Genomic DNA, 27332 nt, shown 5'->3' on the forward strand with positions numbered 1-27332 from the left:
ATACTCTAATAAAAGAGCAATCATTTTCAGATCTCCACAGATATACCAAGAATACTTTTCATACTTTTCACGGGAAGATTCATGTCCTGAACATTTTTGTGCTCTTTTGCAAAAGAATCTATTATTTTAAAATAGAATCAAAAAGTTTAGCTTTTTTGTTTAGTGAACTAAGATGACAAAGTCATTTAGAATAGATTGCTTTTACTACCATATATCAAATACTGCTGCTGTTTTGTGATTAGGATAGCAAAGACAGAAAAAATATCAGTGTCTTTAAAAAAAAAGCCAACTCGAGGGAAAGATTTCAAGAAAGAAAAATATGCTGAGCTAACCACTGGTTGGTCCTCAGAAATTTTTTTACCATAATTGTACATTAATTGGTGAATTTTACATAATTGCATATTACACTGGTTTAGTTAAAATTGTTGTCAATATGATGGATTGAAATGGTGGAGGTTTTTTTTTTAATTAGAAAAATAAATGTCTGAGTAAGTGAGGTTAAAATCAAAATGGGATATCTGAGGATCCTCAAAGAGGGGAAGTGATGAAAAACGAAAATTTTGAAACACAACTGAATAGAACTTCATGGAAATCATTTTTAAAATGACCAAACACTTTTGGGTAAACTAAAAGGCAAAAGATTGCCAAGAAATTGTCAATGATCTTCTTAAAGCCTGCAAAGTTATGAGAAGAGTAAATGGTTGAAAAAAGTATTTATTTATTGTTTACTATATGCCCAAGCACCATGTTAAGCAATGGGTACAAGTAGAAAAATCAATACAGTCTCTGCTCTCAAGGAGTTTGCTCTAATTGGAGGAGGTAACACATGAAATAGAATTCAACTGCTGAAGAGAGATGGAAAAGCTCAGCAGTCCTAAATTAAAGCTACAGGGTAGATTGTAAGGCACAGGGATCTAAAGAACACACGCAGAACAGATGTTAACGACTGGTGGTCCCTTCATCACATCAGAAAATTGAGAGTTGATGACTTATCTCACCCAAGCAGTATCAAGTGGTTATATCTTTCTTTTTGACCTGCTACCCCAAAAGAGCAGGACTAGGGTAGGAAAGGTTTGGAGGAGGGAGAAAAGGCCAAGAGGAAGGGTTTCCTGGATGATGGATTTTTTTAATTAATGCTCCATGGGCAGCTAGGTGGTACAGTGGATAGAGCACTGGGCTTGGAATCAGGAAGATGCGTTGTACAGACAGAAGGCATCCCACAGATAGATTGAAAATTCTGTGTGATATGCTCTGTCTGTAATACTGCTTTAAAAACACCAAAGAAAATTAGCATCAATGAGATTATTTATTAGTGATGGAATTGAAAAATTTAATATGCATACCATGCAAATTATTATTTTACTTTTTCGTTTGTGAAAATTAAAACCCACAGGTGAGCCGCATAAAATCACACTGTGGGCCGTACTTTGGCAGCCCTGCATTATGTCACCAAGCTGTCCATTTCTTAGATCCTTGGACTTCTTCCCAAAAAATCCAGATGCTATCAGTACTGGGAACATTTCATTCAAGAAATCTCAACAACGGAAAAGTGATACCAGGACAAGCGAGAGTCCAAGCACACTACTGTCAGATGCTGAGAAGGGATGTTATAAAGGCTAAATGCAATAGGAAATCAATGGTACCTAAAGTTTAAGCGGGCTAAATGAACAAAATTTTGTTAAGCAAAAAAAAAATTTTTTTTTGGTTAAACTGGTTTCAAATAAAACAGTGGTGAGGAAAATCTAAAGCTATATTTGAAATCAGTACAAAACTCCTAAAAATCCTTTTTATGATTATGGAAAGAAAAAAAATTATGCTGTTCAATGTTATCAAATATTTCATTAAAATATGTAATGGCAGGATCAGCCCTATACAGAAATTACCTACATGATATAATTAGGAAAGTGGCCAAAAAGGTTCACATGACCAAAAACATCAACTTGATCTGCTTGCCAAACCCCTTAAATTTTCACCTGTTATTCCTTAAAGGAATCTAGAAACTGACACTTTTTTTAACTGAATGAAGGTATTATAATTCATGGTTAGGGTATTATATCAGTGAGCTAATATAAAAGCACAAATTGGCACTAACACGTGACACTTAGCACAGAGCAGCAGTGGGTATAAACAGAAAGGGCAGATAACATATGTGTGCAGAATATAGAAGTTAAATTGGACTACTTTTTCAGAATATGAAGGGATGCAAAGGTGGGTCCCAAAGCAGATATGGGACAGCAAAGAAAACATTGGGGAATATGGGTGGAGATGAGGTTCTCAATAATTAAAAAAAGGATGGTGGGCCTCAAAAAATTAGGCAGAAAAGTGCTATTGACAAACTACGTACTTCACAATTTTGCTCAGGCCAGACCTATCTGATAATAAAAATAGATACGTATAGTGACTTCAACACAGAACTAGAGGATGTACCATATTGGCTACTACGTATTATGCCAAGACTAATTCTGGAAGTTCGTTATCAAATGCAGATTGAGAAATAGATTATAATTTTGCATCAAGGAATATTTTAGAAAACAAAAACTACCTGACCAATGAAATACTTATATAAATGACAGGCATTCTGAAATTTGATCACAGACTGAGCCCCCAGAGCTCTCAACCAGTCCTTCAATTTGGGTTGCCCAGAGCAAAGCACTGGAAAAATGACTAAACAGAAAAAGATGAAGAGCTATTATAAGTCCAAATAGGCCTAAGTAAGAAACCTAGAAGAATGATTCTAAAGCTTCTACAAATAAAGCCTCAAAGAAAATAACAGCTTGTCCACAAAGATCAATTAGAATTCTTAGAAAAAAATGAGGTCAGTTTAAAAAAATGACATTCTAAACACAATGAGGGATATGGAGGAGAGAAGGGGAAAAGAAATGAGCTATATGGGCAGCTAAGTGGTGCAATGGATAGAGTGCTGGGCCTGGAGCCAAGTAGACTCATCTTCAAGAGTTCAAATCTGGCCTCAGAAACTTCCTAGCTGTGTAATTCTAGAGAAGTCACTTAACCCTGTTTGCCTCAGCTCCTCATCTATAAAATAAGCTGGAGAAGGAAAGGGTAAACCACTCCAGTATCTTTGCAAAGAAAACCCTACATGGGGTCATGAAGAGTTGGACGTGAAACACAAAACAAGAGGTACTAAAACTTCTCCAACAGACTCCTTGAAAATCAGAAAATAGAATTTAATGACTCTATACAAAAACAGATAATAAAATAAAGTCAAAAGATTGAAAAAATGGAAGAAAATATAGGGTATTTCATATGAAAAACAACAGATATGGAAAACACACCAAAGAGAAATAATTTTAAAATCACTGGACTACCTTTTCGCGGATATCATATTTTAAGAAATCATGAAAGACAACTGTCCAGATCTCTTAGAATGAAGCAGAGGTCAAAATGAAATTAAAAAGAATCTACTGATTACCTTCTGAGACTCCAAAATGGACATTTCTAGGAATGGCACAGCCAAAATGCAAAACTTCCAGATCAAAGAAAAAATACTGCAAACAGTAAGAAAGAAAGAGTTCAAATTCTGAGCCAGGATCTTATTGATGTCTCCCTCATCATATTAACAACAGTAACAATGGCTGACATTTATATGGTGCCTACTATGTGCCAGGTACTATGCTAAATACTTTAGAAATATCTCACTTGATTCTCACAACAACCCTGAGAAATGGGTGCTATTATTATCCCCATTTTACATTTGAGAAAACTGAGGCAGAATGAATTTAAGTGAATTGCCCCAGTTCATACAGCTAGTAAAATATCTGAGCTCAGATTTGAACTGAGGTCTTCCAGACTCTAAGCCCAGCACTTTATCCACTGTGCCACCTAGCTGCCTCAATTATAGCACGAGCTCCTTGAGAGCTGACTGATTTTGCCTGTTTTTTTTTCTTTTGTATTCCCAGCACCTAGACCACTGTTTGACACATAGTATGAGCTAAGTAAATGCCTGTTAACTTGACATAGCAAAAAAAGAAAATGACAAATGCTGGAGGGACTAGGGGAAAACAAACACATTGATCTATTATTGGTGGAGCTGTGAATTCTGCAAAGCATTTTGGAACTACACTCCAAAAGTTAAAGACTATTCATACCCTTTGACACAGCAAAACCAATCACTACTAGGTCTATACCCCAAAGAGATCAAAGAAAGAGACAAAGGATCTACATGTAAAAAAAAATATTTGAGGCAACTTTGTGGTAGCAGAAAACTAGAAACTGTTAGTTTTCAGTTAGAGTACTTGCCAATGGGATAGGCAGTTAGGTGACCCAGTGGATGAAGTACTGGGACTGAAATCACGAAGACTCATCTTCCTGAGTTCAAAAGTGGCCTCAGACACTTACTAGCTGTGACCCTGGGCAAGTCACTTAACCCTGTTTGCCTCAGTTCCTCACCTATAAAATCAGCTGGAGAAAGGAATTGCAAACCACTCCAGTATCTTTGCCAAGAGTACCCAAAATGGGGACATGAAGAGTCAGACATGACTGACACAACTGAAACAGCAGCAACAACACCACCACCACCCATCAGTGGGAAATGGTTAAATAACTTATGGTAGAGGAATTTAATGAAACATTATTATGCTAAAAGAAATGAGGAAAGAGTTTCAGAGACCTGAGACAGAGTGAATTGAACAGGACAGGAGAAAAAATTAATACTATAACACTGTAAAAATGAACAATTTTGAAAGACTTAAGAACTATAATCAATGCAATGATCAATTATAACCAGAAAACCATTAAGAACGTTAGCCACCTTCTGAGAGATGGGGAAATACATATGCAGAAGGAGATGCATATTTTTGAACATCATCAAAATGGTTTTCTGTTTTGCTTGACTATGCATGTTTGTTACACTGATCTGAAGTTTTTTCTTTTTGTCAAAGGGAGGAAATAAATGCTTGATAATTAGAAAAAAATAAAATGTAATTAAAAATAAAGTATATTATAGTAATGTGATTTGCAGTCACTTCTCCTCATGAATTTATTTTAACCTTGTTATAATACTCTCTGAAAGTATGAACAGGTTAACATTTATGTGCCCTATTTTAAGAAAACTGGCAAGAATATCAAGGGAGATTATTTGAACTATAAAAGATCAATTCCAACATTACGTTATTGTAGTTAGTCTCTCTGCTTTATTTCTTATTTTAATATGCATGAGAGGCAGTACTATGTAACGGATAGTGAGCTGGCTTTTGAATCAGGACATGAGTTCAAGCTCTGCTCTTAGGCAACTCTCTAAGATTCTAAGTTGCAGAAGAGGTGTTGACCAGCATTGTTAGAATCCTTATTACCACTGAAATCACACCCAGTACCTATCCCTATTCCTCTGTGAAAATACATGATAAACTGCAGAGTTTATTTCTTTTCATACTGCATAGGTGGTACAGAAAGCTTTACTATAAATCCAAGGGATATCGGGAATAAAAAAGGCTGGAAACTCTGGCTCTAAAATATTTGGAAAATGATGAGCAGAGCAATTTAAAATGTTAGAAGTTCTTGCTAAAGCCTGATCTATGATATACGAAAATAAATTATAATTTCAGAGATACTTTAAACCAAGGATTCCCAAAGGATCCACAGCAGCCTACCAGTTCCATTGTGAAAATACAGCCTCAAGTGCACTACTTTAAGATATTGCAAATGCTGGTTTAAAACAGCCACAGCCCTTCCTGATTCCCCCCAAGCTGTTTGTGTTGTCCTTGAAATTACTAAGTACTCATTTATATAGGTACATGTAATCTTCCCCTTTAGAAAGTAAGCTCCTCAAGCGAAGAGAATGTTTCTCTTTTTTCTTTAGACCCCCAGTGCTAACCAGTACCTAGTAGATGCTTAATAAATGCTTGACTGATACACTAATCACAGAGACAATGTCCTTTCTAACTAGAAGACGCAAGACTGTTGTTGGCATTTCAAAAGACTTTGAACTAGAATAATAAGTGGTTAGAACATGCTAACCTCAAAACGTCAGTGACCAATACTCTTTTTCAACCATGGCTTGCCAGCAGGATTTCTTTATCATCATCCCCCATATCCTATCTTTAAAGTTCACATGGCCTCAATTCAGCCCCTGACCACCTAAACCTTGAAACCTGAGGTAAAGAACAAAGTTGTTCTTCAATATAAAAAAAAAAGCTGGAGATTTTAAACCAGTAAAAATGAGAAAATTTCCTTTGGATTCACTTCAACTTTACTGAGTGAAGTGAGACACACAAGTATAATATACATGCATATGTATACAGTGTGTAGTATATAGTATATGTAGTCTAAGTCACTTGTTGGTTCTCATAATTTGCTAAGAGCTAAAGGATAGCAGATTTCTAATTTACTTTTTTTCATTCTAAATACTTCTTAGATAAATTGAGCCACATTGGATAATTATTAAGCCTGATTTTAGTTAATTTTAAAGTACTCTACAAAATCTCTATACACACAAATATAAAAATATTTCCACAACCTCTTGAAATACGGGTCATGACTTGTTTATTTCTAATTGTTTTTTTCTTCCATTTAAAAGAACCACGCAATTAAAACCACTAGTTGCATTCATTTTTTACTTTTCCATAATTAAAAAAATTTGTCTCTTTTTCTTCTCTTTGATAAAACCAAAAATATTTATTCTTTACTTCACTTGGTGATTTCATCAGCTCTCATGGATTTAATTACCATCACTATGCTGATGATTCTCAAATTTACCTATCCTGCCTCAAACTCTCTGCTGACCTCCAATCTCCCATTTCAGACATCTCAAACTGGATGTACAGTAGATATTTTAAATTTAGTATGTTCAAAATAGAACTCAGTATTTTCTCCCATAAAAATTCCCCTTTTCCTACCTTCCCTATTACCATAAAGGGCAACACCATCTTTCTAGTTCCTCAGGCCCCCAATCGAGGAGTTATCCTGGACTCCTTACTCTCTCTTCACCCCCCTATATCCAGTCTATCACCAAGTTCTGTTGGTTTTACCTTTGCAACATCTCTCAAATATGCTCCCTTTTCTCCTCTGACACTGCCACTACTCTAGTGCAAGCCTTCATCACCTCACACCTTGATTACTACAATAGCCTACTGACAAGTGTGCCAGTCTCAAGTGTCAACCCACTCCAATCCATCCTTCATCCAGCCATTAAAGTGATTTTCCCAAAGCTCAGATACAACCCATGTCACCCCCATATTCAATAAACTACAGTGGCTCCCTACTGCCTTCAGAAGTAAATACAAAATACTCTGTTTGGCATTCAAAGTCCTTTATAACCCAGACCCTCCTACCTTTTCAAGTCTTCTTATATCTCACTCTCTGACACAACTCTTTGATTCAGGGACACTGGTCTCATCTCTTTGCTCCTGGCATTTTCTCTGGCTGTTGCCCAGGCCTGGAACACTCTCCATCCTCCACACTTACAGACCTCCCTAACTTCAAGTTCAAACTAAAATCCCCTCTTTTACTGGAAGCTTTCTCCAAACCCTCTTAATTCTAGTGCCCTCCCTCTGTGAATTATTTCTTATTGGTCTTGTATATAGCTTGCTTTGCATATATTTGTTTGCATGTTATCTCCCCCTTTAGATGGGGAGCTCCATGAGGGCAGAGACTGTCTTTTGTTCCTTTTTGTATCCTCATTGCTTAGCACAGTGCTTGATACATACTAAATGCATAATGAATATTTATTGACTGATTAACACAATTTACATTACAGGACACTCATCAAATTTATTGCTTTTTCTTGTGTATATTTTTCTCGTGCAGAAATCATAAAGTCTCTCAATTACCTATCTTCACTATTAAATCATTTTAATTTTCCAGTTTATGTAATATCCTTTAAAACCGAAGTTTTCTATTCATACTGTGACATATATTGTTACCTACTTGATTGTTACCTACCTCTGATTAACAATCAAAATGCTCTATGACTGCTATGTGACAAGTCACTGACAAAGAGAAAAAAAAATTAACCATAGCTATTCTTCAATAAGCTGTTTAATCATCATTCATTTAACCTTACACAGGCAAAACTTCTCTGGCTTTCTAGAAGAAAGTCATGTGGTAGAGGGGATACCTGAACTGAACTGGTTAAGACATGGAGGTTGCAAGATACCTTGCTCAATAAATTATGCATTCTATTCGTCTCATATTTAGTATAACAAAACAGATTGCCAAGATGCCCTGAAACATGTGATTTAAAAGTAGTTATTAAACTTGGGTCATTCTTTTTTGAATAGGGCAAAGAGGATAACTTTCTTAATAAAATCTGAAAATACAATCCACAGCATGAGTATTGTCTCTTTTCATCTTAATGATCCAAATGACATTAGCTATATGAGTAAAGTGCCTGGGGGAAAAATGGGTTAGTAAAGTCTGGGCAATGGAGTTTAAAAAAAAATAACAGCATACAAATGGCTATTCAAAAATATTACCAGATTCAGATAAATTAGGATTTGCTATGGAGTTGAAGATAAATTAATAAACAAAAATGAAAACCTACATAAATGTCTTTTGATAAGATGAAATAAAAATCCCTCTGCCTGGCACTTGAGACCCTAAATTTCCAGCCTTACTTCACATTATTTCCCTTTACACAATTCACCTGCTGGCCAAAACAGACAGCTGGCTGTTCTTCGAGCTTGTCTATCATTTTCCTGCCTCCAAGCTCTTGCATAGGCTATCCCTCATGCATGATATGAACTCCCCACATCTTTGCTTTCAAGGCAGAGCTCAAGTACTATTTCCTCCAAAGCTACATTCTCTTATCTAGCCTGCTCCTACATTCCCTCCAACATTTGTCATTTTTCTTTTCTGTTATGTTAGCCAATCTGATAGGTATGAGTTGGTACCTCAGAGTTGTTTTAATTTGCATTTCTCTAATCAATAGTGATTTAGAACATTTTTTCATGATTATAGATAACTTTCATTTCTTTTTCTGAAACCTGTCCATATCCTTTGACCAGTAGTTCGCATTCTTTAGTAGAATGATCTCTGCAACTTAGTTATGTGGACTAGGGTTTCCCTTTCAAGTATTATCTCTTGGATTTGTTCTTTGTTATTATTATATTAAAATGCTGTTGATTTTGCAGGGTATATTTTGAAAACTGCAACTTTGCTGAATCCCTAGGATTCTAAGGATTTTCTAAGTAAACCATCGTGTTATAAAAACAAAAAGGAATAGTTTTAACTCCTCTTTACCTTTCTTTCCACCTTTAATTTTTTTTCACCTGTTTTACTGCTATGGTTAGAATTTCCAGAACTGTATTAAATAATAGTGGAAAAAATGGGAGTCCTTTGTTTCCTCCTGCATTTATTAGGAAAGCTTCTAGTATATGCCCTTTGCATATGATTATTGCTTTTGGTTTTAGATAGATATATTTGATACCAAAAAAATTCCTTTATGTCTATACTTTATAGTACATATATATATATAGCACATATATATAGTATATTATTTGTTTTTTAAGCATAAATGAGTATTCTACCATGTCAAAGGATATTCCTATTTCTCTTGAGATAATCATGTGGTTTTTGATGTTTTTATTTTAATATGATTAATTATGTTGATTTTTTCCCCTCATGTTAAACCATCCTTGCAACCCTAGTATAAATTCAACTTGGTCATATTGAATGATTTCTTGGATGAATCACTGTGGTCTCTTGGACAAAACTTTATTTAAATTTTTTTTTTGCATTTTTCCTTAAAGGCTTTAATTTCAAAGACACGATGGAAAATTTTTTTACAGAGACACATGGAAACTTTAGACATGATCACAGTTTTGATAGGCAGACAAACTAACCAGATAGCTAGCTGTACTATCAAGGCTGCCTTAGTACCATCATGGTACCTTCTCAACAGTTGCCTAGGTAACAGATAAGCTAAGTGTGTTTAAGCTGATGAGTTTTGGAGGCGACATGCTGCAGAGACGTATGAAACGGGTAACTAGTACTCTTCCTCTTCATTTTCTCCTTCAACAGGATCCACACCAACCTCTTCATAATCTTTCTCCAGGGCAGCCATATCCTCCCATGCTTCAGAGAACTCTCCTTCCTCCATGCCCTCCCCCACATACCAATGGAACAAAGGCATGCTTGGCATATACTAGATCAAATTTGTGGTCCACGCAAGCCTGGGCCTCAGCGATGGCTGTGTTGTTGCTTAACATGCACACAGTCCATTGTACCTTTGCCAGGTCACCACCAGGAACCACAGTGGAAGGCTGTACTTGATGCCAACCTTGAAGCCAGTTGGGCACCAATCCACAAACTGGATGCTATGCTTTGTCTTGATGGTGGCAATAGCAGTATTGACATCTTTGGGAACCACATCACCATGGTAGAGCAGACAGCAAGCCATGTATTTACTGTGGTGAGGGTCACATTTTATCATCTGGTTGGCGGGGTCAAAGCAAGCATTGGTGATCTCTGCTACAGAAAGTTGCTCAAGGTAGGCTTTCTCAGTAGAGATGACTGGGGCATATGTGGCCAGAGGGAAATGGATACAGAGATAGGGCACCAGGTTGGTCTGGAATTCTGTCAGGTCAACATTCAGGGCACCATCAAATCAGAGAGAGGCAGTGATGGAGGACACAATTTGGCTAATAAGGTGATTCAGATTAGTGTAGGTTGTGCATTCAATGTCAAGGTTTCTGCAACAGATATCACAGACGGCCTCCTTGTCTACCAGGAGGGCACAATCAGACTGCTCCAGGGTGGTGTGAGTGGTCAGAATGGAGTTGTAGGGCTCCACTATAGCTGCAGAAACCTGAGGGGCTGGGTAAATGGAGAATGCCAGCTTGGACTTCTTGCCATAATCAACAGACAGACGTTCCATCAGCAGAGAGGTGAAATCTGAGCCAGTGCCACCACCAAAGCTGTGAAAAACCAAGGAGCTTGAAGACCTGTGCACTGGTCTGCCAGCTTCTGAACCCTGTCTAGAACCAGGTCAATGATGTCCTTGCCAATGGTGTAGTGCTCATGAGCATAATTATTGGCAGCATCTTCCTTGCCAGTCATCACTTAGTTGTTCAGGATGGAAGAGGTGATGGTAGGTGACAGTATGAACTTCATCGATGACAGTTGGTTCCAGATCTACAAACACTGTTCTGGGGACATATCGGCCAGCTCTTGTTTCACTGAAGAAGGTGCTGAAGGAGTCATCTCCTCTCCCAATGGTCTTGTCACTTGGCATCTACCCATCACGCTGCATACCATGCTCCAGTCAGTACAACTCCCAGCAGGCAGTGCCAATCTGGACACCAGCTTGGCCAACGTGGATAGAGATACACTCATGCATGGTGGTTAATGGGTGACTAAGACGGCAGGAGCAGGGACACCCAGGTTCTCATTACAGCCCTCAACAAGCTAAGAGTTGAGGTAAGTAACACACTCCAAAATTTCTGAATCAATATTCATTAATGACATTGATGAACAGTTTTCCTTTTCTGTTTTATCCCTCAATGGTTTAGGTATTAGAACTATATTTGCTTCATAAAAGGAATCTAAATTTTCTTGCTCAACTTTTGAGAATAATTTGGTACTAATAGTTTTTTAAAAGTCTGATAAGGTTCTACTCTGAATTCATCAGGACTAGGAGGTAATTAGCTCTGGTAGTTCTCTATATTTCTGATATTAAATTACTGAAGACCTTTTTTGTTAGTTTTGATATTTTATATTTTGAAGTTATTTGTCAATATTTTTTGTGTTCTGAATTTTGTTAGCACATAAATGTGTATAATAGATTCTGATAATTCTTTTATTTCTTCTGGTCAAGTTGTGATTTTACCTTGCTCATCTATTCCATTTTTAATCACACTGGCAATGATTTACTTTAAAAGTCTTTTCAAAAAACCAGATTCTAGTTTCATATGTTATTTCTGTAGTTTTTTGTTTCCAATTTATTGTTTCCTCTGCTAATTAAAAAAACCCAAAACTTCTATTTTTTTAATCTGCAAAAATTTTGTCTTCTCTTTCTTCTACCATCCACTCCCTGCCACTAAGAAATGAAATATAGACAAAACCCATTACAAAAATGTATAGTCAAGGGGCAGCTAGGTGGCACAGTGAGTAGAGCACCAGCCCCGGAGTCAGGAGGACCTGAGTTCAAACTTGACCTCAGACACTTGACACACTTACTAGCTGTGTGACTGCAGGCAAGTCACTTAACTCCAACTGCCCTGCTTTCCCTCCTCCAAAAAAAAAAAAGTGTAGTCAAGCAAATTTCCACATTAACTATAAAAAAAATAAATATATGTCTCAGTCTGTACTCTGAGTCCATCACCTGTTGATCAGCAGGTGAGTAGCATGTTTTATCATTAATACTCTGAAATTATAGTTGGTGATTTACACTAACCAGAGTTCCTAATTTTTTTTCAAAAATGTATGTCTTTACTATATTATCATTGTGTAACTTGTTCTGGTTCTGTTCATTCCACTCTGTGTCAGTTTATACAAGTCTTTCCAGGTTTCTCTGAAATCATCAGCTTAATTATTTCTTACAACACAACAGTATTCCATCACCTATACCATAACTTGTTCAGTCACTTCCAAATTTATGGGCTCCCCCTAAAATTCTCATTCTTTACCACCTCAAAAAGCTATAAATTGTTTTGTTTAGAACTAATCCCTCCCTTATTCTACCCTTCTTTAATCCTCCCATCTCCCCTTTCCTATCTGTCTGTTAAGTGAAATGTATTTCTGCACCCAACTCTATATTCATTCCTCCTTTGGTTCAGATGAGAGCAAGGTTCAAATGTCACCTGCTGCCTCCCCCCTCTTCTATATAAATGCTGACTTGTTCAACGTGATTATGTGAGATAATTTCCCTTAATGTTCCTTCCCTCCTCCCCAACCTTCAGCATGTACTCCCCTTTCCCTCTTTCCATTCTTTTCTTGAAATCAAGATATAACAGAATCATTCCTAAGCCTTCTGTCGAATTAGACTCCCTCTATGACACCTATAGGGTTCAGTAAATCATCTCTCCATTTTAGAATGTAGGCAGTTTATTTTTGTTTAATCCCTTATTGTTGTTCATTCATGTTTACCTTTTATGTTTCTCTTAACCCCTGTGTTTAAACTCCATCTATACATGTCTGGTATTTTCATTGAGAATGCTTGGTATTCTCTATTTCATTAAAAGTCCAATTTTCCCCTTCAAGATTATATTTAGTTTTTCTGGGTAAATTATTCTTGATAGTAAACATATCTTTTGCCTTCTGGAATACTGTATTCCAAGCTTTCTGCTCTCTTATGGTGCTAATTGTAATTTATGTGTGATCCTGATTGTGGCTCCTCAGTACTTGAATTCTTTCTGTCTGTGTGTAGGATTTTGTTTTATTTTATTTGTTGATCTGGAAGTTCTGGATTTCAGCTATAATGTTCCCGGGAGGTTTCAATTTGGAGTTTCTTTTGGGAGGTGACTGAGGGGATTGTTTCCATTTCTTCTTTGCCCCCTGGTTTTAAGAGACCGGGATAAAAATTTTTTTTTTTTTAAGATGGTGTTTAGGCTCTTATTTTGGTCATGGCATTCAGGTAGTTCAGTGACTAAATTTCTTTTTTCTCCTTGATTTATTTTCCAGGTTAGTTATTTTTGCTCTGAGATACTTGATATTTTCTTCTATTTTTCAGTCTTTGTTTTAGTGTCTTGATATCTAAAGGAATCACTAGCTTCTATCTGTTCCATTCTAATTTTCAGCGGGGCTTGTTTGGTCAAGGTTTTGTGTACCTCTTGTGCCAAACTGTTAATTCTTTTATAATTCTTTCTTCAATAACTCTCATTTCTTTCCTTATTTTTTCCTCTAGCACTCTTTTATTTATACAAAACATCTTTATCTCTTTTAAAATTTATTGCTTCATCTCTTCTGAAATTCCAGTTGAACTTGTGTCCATGGTGTCTTTTTCGTTGAGGTTTTGCTTGTAGATGTTTTGGAGTCATTCTCATCTTCTGGGTTTGTGTATGGAGCATCCCTGTCACAATGACAGCCTTTTATGGTGGGATTCTTTTTTTGTTTGCTCCTTCTTCTAGCCTACTTTCTTATTTTGGACTTAATGTCAAGGCTGGACTCTATGCACTTCTGACAGGAAAGTCTACATTGGTCTTGCTTCTGCTATCTTATGGTTTTAAGTGTTATGTTATTCCAAGATCTCAAGGATAGCTCAATTGAGGACTTGCAAGCTTTCAGTGCTTCCAAAGTAGTCTAATCCAGGGTAAAGTATGATTTCTCTCCCTTTGGTCTATACTCTGCAAGTTCTTGATCTAGGTTTGGGCCTGAGCAATAGTAGACTCCTGCTAGACTCAGCACTATCAATCATTTGGGAAGCCCTGCTGGTTCTGAGTGAGAGAACTGAAGGTTCCCTTTTGGTTTGGGATTCCTGCCCTGGTTATCCCTCTGCAGGTTTCAGACTGGGCTAGAAGCTGAAAGTGAGATCATCTGCTCCTGGAAGCTGAGCCATATTGTTACTGCTTGCTTCTGAATCTGCTCCTCTCTCAGTACATAGCCCAGGGCCTAAGGCTCTGGGGCACAGGTTCTCCTCCTCCATCCACCCTGGATTTGTAACTGGTAATTAGGTAGTGGGTGACAAAGTTGTCAGTTGGCATCTGTCCCCATCAATGTGCTCCAGTATGGGTCTGAGACCTCAGTCTGTCCTGGGACACAGTATCTCCCTAGATGCTAGGATGCTCCAGGTGTGGTACTCCCAAAACATATCCCCATTCTCAGTGTCTGTATATCTCTCTTTATCTCCCTCTGCTGATTTGGGCTGTAAAAATGTCTCATGAATTTTTCTTGGATTTCTGTAGCATAATTAGGTGAGTATTCTCGATCTGTTTGGAGGACTGTTGGGGACAAAGCTTGCCCCACTGCTTCTGGCTACTGTGCCATCTCGGCTCCACTCTCCTCTGATCATTTTTAATTTTTTGTTTTAGGTTTGTTGGCTGGATATCTAATCTTTAAAAATGCATATTCAGTCCTTAAAGCCTCTCTTTTTCTATTTTGTTAAGGTATGTTTGTAGGAATTAAAATTTTCCCTAAAACACTGCTTTAGACCTGCATACCACATATTTTCATATGTTGTTTCATCACTGCAATTTTCCTTCACTTAGTTATTCTATGATTTGTTCTTTGATCCACTCATCTTCCAGAATTTCACTGTTAAGTCTTCATTTGGGTCTAAACCTTTTGTTTGTTAGGTCTCTGTTTGCTAAGTTTCATGTGGTGTTGAGAAATAAATCCTTTAGGAAACCTCACTAGAAGACAAGATAAATCTTTCAGCTCTAATTTCTCCTGCAGTTTTTTCTATTCCATATTTTCTCTTTTGTTTTTATTTCTCTTAGATTTGTCAAAGACTGAGAGAGGGACAACGAAATTTCCTGGCACTATTTACTACATTTTCTTCTAATTTGGTTAATTTTTCCTTTATGAATTTATATGCTAAGGTATTTGAAGAATATGATATAGTTTGTCTTTTGTTCCTTTCAGCATACTAGTTTGCTTGTTTATTTCTTTTTATGTTTTGAATTTCTGTTTTTATTTTGTCTGACAGCCTGACTGCAATTTTTTCTTCTTTGAATTCACCTGATGCATAGTAAATTTTGTTCCAGCTCCTCATTTTTATTTTATATTGTTATTGTTGTTGTTCAGTTGTCTGTCATGTTCACCTCTTCCTGACCCCATTTGGGGTTTTCTTGGCAAAGATATACTGGGGTGGTTTTCCACTTCCTTCCAGAGTGGTTTACCATTTCCTTCTGCAACTCATTTTACAGATGAGGACACTGAGGTAAACAAGGTTAAGTGACTTGCCCAGGGTCACACAGCTAGTATGTATCTGAGGCCCAATTTGAACTCAAGTCTTCCCGATTCCAGGCCCAGCACTGTATCTACTGCACCACCTAGCTGCCCTTATTTTGTATGTCTTTGCTTTTTAGGTGCGTGTCTGTTATTTAAGAAAAAGATTGTTGGGGTTTTTTTTCTGATTTAATTCTGATTTAATCTATTGCTCTTTGTTTTATCAGACTGTTTAAATCCATTTACATTTAAAGTTATGGGAGTAAGATTTATATTTTGTTACACGTTTACCTCCAATTTTGTTCTTCTTCCTGAGGATTTTTCTTTTCTTCTAATGAAAAGACAGGACTTTTATCTTTAGTTGTTTTTGCTTAATATATTTTAAGGCAACTTGATACCCCAAATCTCTTTCCCTCACCCTCAAGCCTTACCTCCTCCTCTTTGTTACTCTTTTCCCTAGTTTTGAATTTAACTAACTGTTCTTTTTTCTTTCTTCCTTTTATCTAGTTATTTTTTCCTCTTTTTTTTCCTCTTAGTTAAGTTAATCACCTTGACTCTACTTCCATTCTTGTTTTGTCAATTTCAAGAATTTCACTTTCTGCGCTTTTTTCTGAAAAGGATTTTTTCCCCTCATTCTCTTCATTATTTCACTTCCTTTTCTATCTATCCTAGACTTTTATTCTTTGATCCATGAAACTTTTACTTATTTTTTTCTTTAGTCCCTATATGCCCAATTGAATTAAAACTTCTAAGGTACTTATTTTGGGTTCCCTCTTCTAAATAGCATGTTATATGCCTTGACCCATACCCTCTCTCCTTTTTCTATTGTTCCTTACTCCTAGAAATACCAGTTCTTGCAGGTAATAAAACAGAATTATTGTCAGTGAATTACTGTCCCAGAGACATTTTCCTATGTCACTGATTATGTAGCTTAATAATAATAACCAACATTTCTGAATGCTTACTATGTGCCAGGCACTGTACAATTATTATCTCATTTAATTTTCAAAACAACCTTGAGAAGAAGGTGCTATTATTATCCCCATTTTACCGAGAAGAAAATTGAAGCAAACAGAGGGCAAGTGATATGCCCAGGGTCACACAGCTAGTAAGTGTCTGAGGCTGCATTTTAACTGAGCTCTTCCAGATGCCAGATATCCACTGTGTCACCTAGCTGACAGTTAATTAATACTCCTGGTCTTCCCCATGAAAATACCCCCACCCCCATCTGCCAGAAAAATCTCTTTTCTGAGTCTGTGCCCTCCCACTCTTCTAGGTGTCAGTTGCCCCCATTAGCTGATTCTCCTTCTCCTGAACCAAGATATGTGGTCGTTCTAAGCACCAAATACCTGCAGATTACCCATAGTAAGGTCTCCATGTCCATATGGAGTTTCTTTCTACTATGGGAGCATTTGTCAGAGGGACCCCCTCCCATCAATGAAATAAGATTTTTCCCTTTCTTTCCACCATTTCAATCCCTCACTTTGCTTCCTCACCCATTTTTCTGTAGATCTGCTGCTTCTTGAAGGACTACAGGCGTTACTTTTCCTTAATTATTCTCCTCTATTTTTTGCCTCTCCTTTCCCCTTTTATGTTGTCTCCCATTCTAGCATTTAGTCTCACAAAAAACAGATTCTCTCTACTAGATGGGATGTGGTTAGGCTTAGTCCATATTATTTCAAGTCTATTTCTCCTTCACCGGTTACTATATCTGTTTATGTTTCCTGTATATTAGTTGTCCAGGGTGTTTGAAAAGTAAATAATTTGTTCAAGTCTAGTTTTCTTTGTGGGAATACCTTGAGCACCTCTTGTTTTATTGAACATTCATCTCTTCCAAGAATAGTTAGCTCAGGTTTAGAAGGTACGTTACCTTAGATGGCATTTTGAATTCCTATGCTCTTTGGAACACATTATTTCATTCCTTCCTGTGGTTTCTGGCAGGTTCAGAATAGTCCTGTATAATTCAAATTTCCTTTACTAGACATTCAAAGGTTTTTCTCCTGATCACTTGCAGAATTAGAGGTTTGTCAGTAAAATTATTAAATTTAACACTGTATATCTTACAGTATTTTTTTTTTAATTCCCGGAACTATTCTAGAAAAGTGAATGAACAAGTTATACCCTTCAACCCAGTGATATCAGTAGTAGGCATATATTGCAAGAAGGTTAATAACAGAGGGGAGGGAGTATCTAGAAAATTATTTATAGCAGTCCTTTTTATAGTGCAAAGAACTAGAAGCAAAGTAGCTGCCCACTGATTGGGGAGTGGCTGAACAAATAATGGTATAGCAACATAAATACTGAAGTACAGGAATATTATAATTATTATTAGAAAATTATCAAAATGAAGAACACAGGAAACTTGAGGATTGCATAAGTTGACATAGAGAAAAACCAGCAAAACCAAGAAAATAACTTACATAATGACCAAAATAATGTAAAGAAAAATAATTCTCAAACCTATAGAACCACGGTCAATACATGGTTCTAGAACAGAAGTTGGCAAACTATTGCTTTTGGACCAAATATGGCCCAAGTGTTTTTGTATGGTCTGAGCTAAGAATTGTTTTTATATTTTAAAATACAGTTTGTATTTTAAAATGTAAAAACAATTCCCAGTTCATAGAGTACAAAAAGAGGCAGCTGGCCAGATTTGGCACCTGAGCCATAGTTTGCCTACCTCTGCTCTAGAAGAATGTTTCTAAAGAATCACTTTCTCCTCTCTAAAGAGATATGGTGACCTATTCATAGGAAAGGAGGCACAGTTGTCAGATATGGCCAATGTGTTCATTTGTTTTGCTCAACTATACTTTGTTAAAAGGGAAGATTCTCTTGGAGGGATGTACAACAGTGACTTTTTTTTTTAAGGAGTACTGGTAAATTTTTTTGATTAAAAAAGAAAGCAAATATTTTATCTATAATAGTTTTTCTGGCATCCTACTCGCATTAAACAATGCTTCATTTTCTTTAGGTGTTCTGATACTTGAGATTTAAACAATCAGTCAGTCATATCAACTATATCATAATCCCAGGCATTTAATATAATTTAATAAAAATAAATTAGATCTGGAAAAGGCCCTAGAGACTAATTATTCATCCTCTTATTATATGGTTTTTTATTTACATGCTAACGTCAAAAGTGTTAATGTCTTTTAAACTATGATAGATCAAAAAATGTCTGCAGGCTAGACATTAGACTTAACATTCTAAATTCATTAGAACTTTCTGAAGAATTTAACTCTTTCTGCAATCCAAAATATCATATATAAACTGATGAGAAATACCCAGATGTGATGCCACAATGAGTCTCATCTTGGGGGTCTGGATGAGAAGGACAAATCAGGGCAGGAAAGGCATGAAACAGGAGTCTTACTAAGCTGAGATTAGTGGATGTGCACCTCAGATATCATAGGTCTAGAAATGGAAGGGTAAATATAATGAGGACCAAGTGAGTAACAGCCCTAGGCAGAAAAGCAGAGTCCACAGAAGCTACAAAGACAAAGAAAAGTAAATAGATAGCACTGAGACAACCCAAACAAATATTTAGTATCTGCTGTGTTCAAGGGTACTGTTCTAGGTGCTAGGGATAAAAAGGAAAATTGAAAAATAGTTTTGACCTCAAGGAGCTTAGGTTATTCTAAGAGGCAGATATGAGGAGGGAATAATTTCAGGCACCAGGGAATGGAATGCTGAGTTTGAGAAAACCAAGTAGGTCATCACTATGGGCAGACCTCAGTCTGTGAAGGAGAGCAATGGGACACAGATATGAAAAGGAAAGTAGAACCCAATTCGAATGACCTGAAATGCCATGCTTAGGAGTATGAATTTTCTTCTAAAAGGCAAAAGGTAACACTAAAGATTCTTGAACAGTACAGAGACATTCATACACTTGTACTTTAGGAAGATTATTTTGACAGTTTTTGAAGAAAAGGAAAGACCCAGATATGTCTGTAGGCACCAAAAACAGTGCCAATAGAGACTGAAAATAAGGAAAAAGATTGAGGTTGATTGAAAGAGGAAGTTTTTATTAGACAGAAGGAAATGGAACCAGGGGCACAGTTAGATGGTTTGGCTCTGGTAAAGATAAGGACTACTGGGGCAAAGAAGGCCAGAATAAGACATGATACTGAGGGGTTTTGAAATGTAAAAAAGGGAAGAAATCTCTTGACATGTAGTGTCTTGGTGAGGTGGGGGGTCAGAGGACAAGTGTGTAGAGAAGAGAACACTTAGAAGATATATTTTGGGGAGAACAGAGAAGAAATTAGGGAAGGATAAAAGAACTGCCATGCAGCAAAGAGTTCAGTTGAAATCAGATGATATACTTGTAGTGAATCTAATCCACATGGTCCTGTGATTTCCACCACTGTTGTACAGAAGAATTCAATTAAGTGTTGAGAAGACAGATAATAGTTGTCACTTAGGATTGGGATCTGGCAAGAGGTGAGTGGAAATAACATAAAGGATTCAAGAGGACAATATTATAGTTGAACTGATTAAATACAGGGTGTTCCTAAAGTCTGGACACATAGGCAAAAATGCCTATTTCCAAGAAATGAAATGAATGAAATGTTCAACATTTTAATTGGAATATTAACAAATAACATCTTCAATATGATTTCCATCATTTGTGATGCAAAGGTTGATGCGCTTTATGTGAACTCAATGCAACTACATTGCCATCAATTTTAGCACATTTACTATGTGTTCAATCGTGTGCTGCATCCGTGATTTTCATTGAGTACACCTTCTCCTTTAGCATACCCCAGAAAAAGAAGCCAAGGGACCTAAGGTCTGCTAATATTCCAAATATTACAAAATGCGCATTATTGCCTATGTGTCCTGACTTTAGGGATACCCTGTATAACGGGATCAAAACTGTAAAGGGAGGAAAGTGAAGTCTGTATAGGGAGCGATGAATCAGGGAAGAGTAAAGTGACTAGACGTCAGAGTGACGACTACGAAAAGGTTCAGAAAAAGGGAAGAAACATAAAGATATAAGATCATCACCCAAGAGAAAAAGGAGGCAAACAGATAATCAGAGGCAGGGTGAAGCAAGTAAGGCACCAAAAACACCACTAGTGAATGGTGTCCTACATCATAGGATATGTTCTCTCTGCTTTACCTCAAACTCAACATGTCTAAAACATAACATTATCTTTCACCACAAATACTCCACTTTTAAACTTCCCCATTACTGGGGAGGGCACATTCACATGTCCAGTCATCCTGCTTTACAACTTTAGTATCATTCTTGACTCCTCTCTCTCACTCCACATATCCATTCAGATATTAAACCTTATGATTTTTCTCTCTGCATCTTTTACATTTGATCCTTTATCTTCATTCATACAGCCACCATCCTAATTCAGTCCCTCATCTATTCTCAGCTGAAATATTACAAAAACCTTTTAAATAGATTCTCTGCCTCAAGTCTCTCCCCACTTCCATCAACTTTCTACAAAACTGCCAAACTAATTTTCTGACAATGTCATGTCACCTACTACTCAAATGCCAATAGTTTTCTATAACCTCTAGGATCAAATATAAATTTCTGTTTGGCTTCAATCAACAAGCATTTATTAGGTCCCTATTCTGTGCCAGCCACTGTGCTGAGTGGTAGAGAAACAAATACAATGAATAAAGCAATATCCACTTGCTAGGAGTATATACTTAAACTGGGGAGACAATAAGCATACATGTAAATATGTACAGAATAAATTAAAAATAATAATAAATACAAATACAAGGTTATTAAATTCAAGGTAATTTTAATAGAGTTCCTATTAGCTGAAGGAAATAGGAAAGGTTTCATATAGAAGATGATGCTCAAATTGTGCCTTGAATACAGGCATTTCATGAGGTAAAGAAGAAAAGCGTGGGAAAAAGTTGGTTCGAAAGTACAGCAACAGGTGATGTGTAGTATGTGACATAAAAAGAGAATGCCAATTTGGCTGGACAGAATTGTGCAGGAGCAAAAATAATGTATGAGACTGGAAAGACAAGCTGGGCAAGGTTGTGAAGGGCTTTTAAAGTTAAACAGATGAATTTATACTTCATGCTACAGAGAATGAGAAACCACACAGGAGCTTATTGAATAAGGGAATGACATGGTTGGATCTGTGCTTAAAGAAAAACATTTCGGCAGTAGTGTGAAGGATGGATTTGAATGGGGTGATACTTGAAGGGAGAAGACAAATACAGAGGCTACTGTGATTTTCCAGGCTAGAGGATGATGTTTTAAAGGGATAGCAAAGTCTAGTAAAGACTTTTTAAAGTTTGAGGACAGTTGGGCATTTTTGAAGGCCCAATGGAGAAAGAAGCAGATGGGATCAAGGGTACTTGTACAGGAGCTGGTATTGGCAAGAAGGGCCACCTCCCTGTCAAAGACTGAGGGAAAGGAGGAGAGAGTGGGAGATGATGTCAAGAGGTTCTGAGATGAAGAGAAAGGGAAAAGAGAGACTTCAAATCAAATGGCCTATTTGTTATTTAAAGCTCTTTACAATATGGCCCTTTCCTAAACATATTTCCAGTGTTCTTTTATACGTTACTCCCTTCCATGTATACTTGCTGTTCCTATCACACAATCTCTTATCTCTGTTCTCAATGTATTTTGCACCATGGCCCTCCATTCCTGGAATGCCTTCTATTCACTTTAGAGTCTTAAGGGCCCTGGCATCCTTTAAGACTCAGTTCAACGCTGTACACTGTAACAGCAACATTGTGCGATAACCAATTTTGATAGACTTAGCTCTTCTCAGCAATACAATGATCTAAGACAATTCCAAACGATTCATGACGGAAAATGGTATACACATCCAAAGAAAGAACTATGGAGTTTGAATGCAGATCGAAGCATGCAATTTTCTCTCTCTCTTTTTTCCTTCTTTCTCATGGTTTTTCCCTATTGTTCTGATTCTTCTTTTACAACATGACTAATGTGGAAATGTTTAATATGATTGTACATGTACATAACTTATATCAGATTGCAAGCTGTCTTGGGGAGGGGAGAAAAAAGGGAGAGGGAAAATTTAGAACTCACAATCTTACAAAAGTGAAGGTTGAAAATTAAAATAAATAAATTAAAAAAAAAAAACAACAGTTCAAGGGCCACCTCCTACAGGAGTTCCTTCTGGCTGCTAGTGCTATCTACTCAGTATTTATCTTGTAATTACTTTTAGATTTACTTATGTGTTGCTGCTCCCATGAGAATATAAGCTCCACAAGGGCAAGAACTTTTTGGGTTTTTTTCCTCTCTATCCTTAGGACTTAGAAGAGTGTTTAGAACACAGTAAATGCTTAATGACAGATAGATTATTCTTTTTTCTCAATATAGATAACTCTGGGCTCTAAAGTTTGAATGACTAGAAAGAAGTCAGAAGCCTTACTACATAAAACAGAGGCAGAGACATTAGTCTTACCCCACAATTAGCATGTTATTAAGCAAGGTTAATTTGTACCTTAATCTATGACTAAGTATAGTTACGCCCCAAACTCCAGAGGTAAAAGCTTTATGAAATCCACCTTTGTGGATCTTAGAAATAGCATATAGGGGGGCGGAGCCAAGATGGCAGCTGGAAAGCAGGGACTAGCATGAACTCACCGCCAAGTCCCTCCAAAAACCTATAAAAAATGGCTCTGAGCCAATTCTAGAACTGCAGAACCCAAAAAATAGCAAAGGGAAGCAGGGCTCCAGCCAAGGACAGCCTGGATGGTTGCTGGGTGAGGTCTTTTGCACATGGACTAGGAGCGGAGCAGAGGGGAGCAGAGCCCAGCGTGGGCCACGTGGACCAACCAGACCAGGAGCCCGGCGGAGCAGGCCCTAGCTCCCTGAATCAGTGAGCTGCAGCAGTTACCAGACTTCTCAACCCACAAACAACAAAGACAACAGAGAAGGTTAGTGGGAAAAGCTGCTGGGGACAGGGGGATAGAGTTCCTGGTTCAGCCACCACCCCGGGGGGAAGTGGAGGTGGGGCAGCTATAGAACTACGGCAGCAGTTGCTTCCAGCCCCAGGCCCACCTGGTGGGAGGAATTAAGTGGCAGATCAGAGCACAAGTGCAGAGCCTGCTGAAGATCTGAGTCCAGTCCAGGTTGGAGGTTCTTGGGGGAGGAGGAGCACTGGTGTGGCAGAGCTGGCTATAATAGCTCTGAAATCAACAGCGCAATCCCCCAAGCTTGGAACAGAGTACTCTTTACTCTACAAGCAGTCATACCCTGCTGAAAAACTCAAGGGTCAAGTAAACTGGCTGGAAACATGGCCAGGCAGCGAAAACACACCCAGATTCAGTCTCAGACTTTGGATTCTTACTTTGGTGACAAAGAAGACAAAAACATACAGCCAGAAGAAGTCAACAAAGTCAAAGAGCCTACAACAAAAGCCTCCAAGAAAAACATGAACTGGTCTCAGGCCATGGAAGAGCTCAAAAAGATTTGGAAAAGCAAGTTAGAGAAGTAGAGGAAAAATTGGGAAGAGAAATGAGAAGGATGCGAGAAAACCATGAAAAACAAGTCAATGACTTGCTAAAGGAGACCCCAAAGAATACTGAAAAATATACTGAAGAAAACAACACCTTAAAAAATAGACTAACTCAAATGTCAAAAGAGCTCCAAAAAGCCAATGAGGAGAAGAATGCCTTCAAAGACAGAATTAGCCAAATGCAAAAGGAGGTCCAAAAGACCACTGAAGAAAATACTACTTTAAAAATTAGATTGGAGCAAGTGGAAGCTAGTGACTTTATGAGAAATCAGGATATTATAAAACAGAACCAAAGGAATGAAAAAATGGAAGACAATGTGAAATATCTCCTTGGAAAAACCACTGACCTGGAAAATAGATCCAGGAGAGATAATTTAAAAATTATTGGACTACCTGAAAGCCATGATCAAAAAAAGAGCCTAGATATCATCTTTCAAGAAATTATCAAGGAGAACTGCCCAGATATTCTAGAATCAGAGGGTAAAATAGAAATTGAAAGAATCCACAGATCACGTCCTCAAACAGATCCCAAAAAGAAATCTCCTAGGAATATTGTCGCCAAATTCCAGAGCTCCCAGATCAAGGAGAAAATACTGCAAGCAGCCAGAAAGAAACAATTGGAGTATTGTGGAAACCCAATCAGAATGACCCAAGATCTGGCAGCTTCTACATTAAGAGATCGAAGGGCTTGGAATACGATATTCTGGAGGTCAATGGAGCTGGGATTCAAACCAAGAATCACCTACCCAGCAAAACTGAGTATCATGCTCCAAGGCAAAATACGGACTTTCAATAAAACAGAGGACTTTCAAGCTTTCTCAGTGAAAAGACCAGAGCTCAATAGAAAATTTGACTTTCAAACACAAAAATCAAGAGAAGCATGAAAAGGTAATCAAGAAAAACAACAAGGAAAAGAAATCGCAAGGGACTTACTAAAGTTGAACTGTTTTGTTTACATTCCTACATGGAAAGATGATGTGTATGATTCATGAGACCTCAGTATTAGGGTAGCTGAAGGGAATATGCATATACACACATATATATATATATATGTGTGTGTGTATGTGTATGTGTGTATGTATGTATATATGTATGTGTGTGTGTATATATATATATATATATACACACAGAGAGAGAGAGAGAGAGAGAGAGAGAGAGAGAGAGAGAGAGAGAGAGAGAGAGGGCACAGGGTGAGTTGAAGATGAAGGGATGATATATAAAAGAAATAAAATCAAATTAAAGCATGAGAGAGGAATATATGAGAGAGGGAGAAAGGGAGAGATAGAATGGGGTAAATTATCTCGCACAAAAGTGGCAAGAAAAAGTGGTTCTGTAGGAAGAGAAGAGAAGGCAGGTGAGGGGGAATGAGTGAATCTTGCTCTCATCAGATTTGACCTGAGGAGGGAATACCATACACACTCAATTGGGTATCTTACACCACAGGAAAGAAGGAGGAAGAAGATAAAAAAGGGGGGATGATAGAAGGGAGGGCAGATAGGGGGAGGAGGTAATCAAAAACGAACACTTTTGAAAAGGGACAGGGTCAAGGGAGAAAATTGGATAAAGTTGGGATAGGATAGGAAGGAGGCAAAATATAGTTAGTCTTTCACAACATGAGTATTGTGGAAGGGTTATACATAACGATATGCATGTGGCCTATGTTGAATTGCTTGACTTCTTAGGGAGGGTGGGTGGGAAGGGAGGAGGGGAGAGAATTTGGAACTCAAAGTTTTAAAAACAGATTTTCAAAAACAAAAAAAAAAGTTTTTGCACATAACTAGAAAATAAGATATATAGGCAATGGCGCATAGAAATTTATCTTGCCCTACAAGAAAGGAAGGGAAAGGGAGATGGGAGGGGAGTGGGGTGACAGAAGGGAGGGCTGACTGCGGAACAGGGCAACCAGAATGTACACCATTTTGGAGTGGGGGGAAGGGTAGAAATGGGGAGGAAAATTTGTAATTCAAACTCTTGTGAAAAATCAATGATGAAAACTAAATATATTAAATAAATTAAACTTAAAATAATAAAAAAAAGAAATAGCATATAATGCAGTAAATGTGCCTGTGTCGTGTAATACAGCAGCGAACATTAACAGGCTTTCAACTTTTATTCTTACTTTTCTCAGAATGACCAATCAGAAATGGAGATAATCATGATGGGCTGCGAGGCTAAACAGAATTCTCTGACTATTCATAAGTCACCCTCAATGTTCCAATTTCTCTCCATTGGTTTTTAGCAGCACCAAATGAGAATGAGGCATTAACAAAAGCATTCTGTTAAGTAATACAACTAGAAACACTTTTTGCATGGTTATTTGGAAATCTTCACACTTTATTCTTATCTCAACAATCAGGCAAACACACAAAAAATGACAAAAACAATTACCTAAAAGCAGGGTCACAGTAGTAAATATCAGTTGGTTGTAACCAGACTTAATTCCTTAGTTTGTTTAGCACTGGTCAAATCAGTACAGAAATATCTAAAAAGGAAAAGTAAAATACTATGAATACAATGATAAAGTAAAAACAAAATAAAACAGAAATTATAACAATAGCAATAATTTTTTTCTTTTTAAAATGTTTCATTAAAAATGTAGCACCGAAAATCACAACTAATCCTGCTTAGTAGCTATTTATATTAGTTAATGAGTTTTTAATTTTAAATGCATCATAATGCTATTTTAATCATTTTCTCCAAGTTCCCATCAGTGCTCTTTCATATTTTTATTCTCATTTACTTTTTCCTCATCGGCCGTTGATATATACACCATTCTTCTAGTACAATTTTCTTTCATTTTTCATTATTTCTTACTTTCCAGATTTGTTTTCCTTATACCTTCCCGTATTAATTGTATTAAAGAATTTGATTACATTAATGTACAATAATTAAATCTTGTCCTTACTACTGAACTTTAAGATTGCTTATAGTTCTCTGCAATCACATGATAAAAATCAAAATGAGAGCTAACATTTATGTAGAGCTCATTAAGTGCCAGGCACTGTGCTAAGCATTTTATAATTATTATCTCATTTGGGAGGGGTGCTAGCATTATCCTCTTTTACAGTTGAGGAAACT

General features: G+C 37.1%; 1 protein-coding gene and 1 pseudogene across 1 annotated transcript in view; both read right to left on the reverse strand.

Moving 5' to 3' along the window:
- Positions 1-27332, reverse strand: part of ANKRD12 (ankyrin repeat domain 12) — a 207261-nt gene that overhangs the window by 148850 nt on the left and 31079 nt on the right. Inside the window, exon 2 of the mRNA XM_036735930.1 lies at positions 26643-26736. The gene's annotated coding sequence lies outside the window, so the exon portion shown is untranslated. The remainder of the gene's footprint in view (positions 1-26642; positions 26737-27332) is intronic.
- Positions 9941-11293, reverse strand: LOC118829012 (annotated as a pseudogene).

Source organism: Trichosurus vulpecula, chromosome 1 (genome assembly GCF_011100635.1).
Source record: "Trichosurus vulpecula isolate mTriVul1 chromosome 1, mTriVul1.pri, whole genome shotgun sequence".
Classification (NCBI taxonomy): domain Eukaryota; kingdom Metazoa; phylum Chordata; class Mammalia; order Diprotodontia; family Phalangeridae; genus Trichosurus; species Trichosurus vulpecula.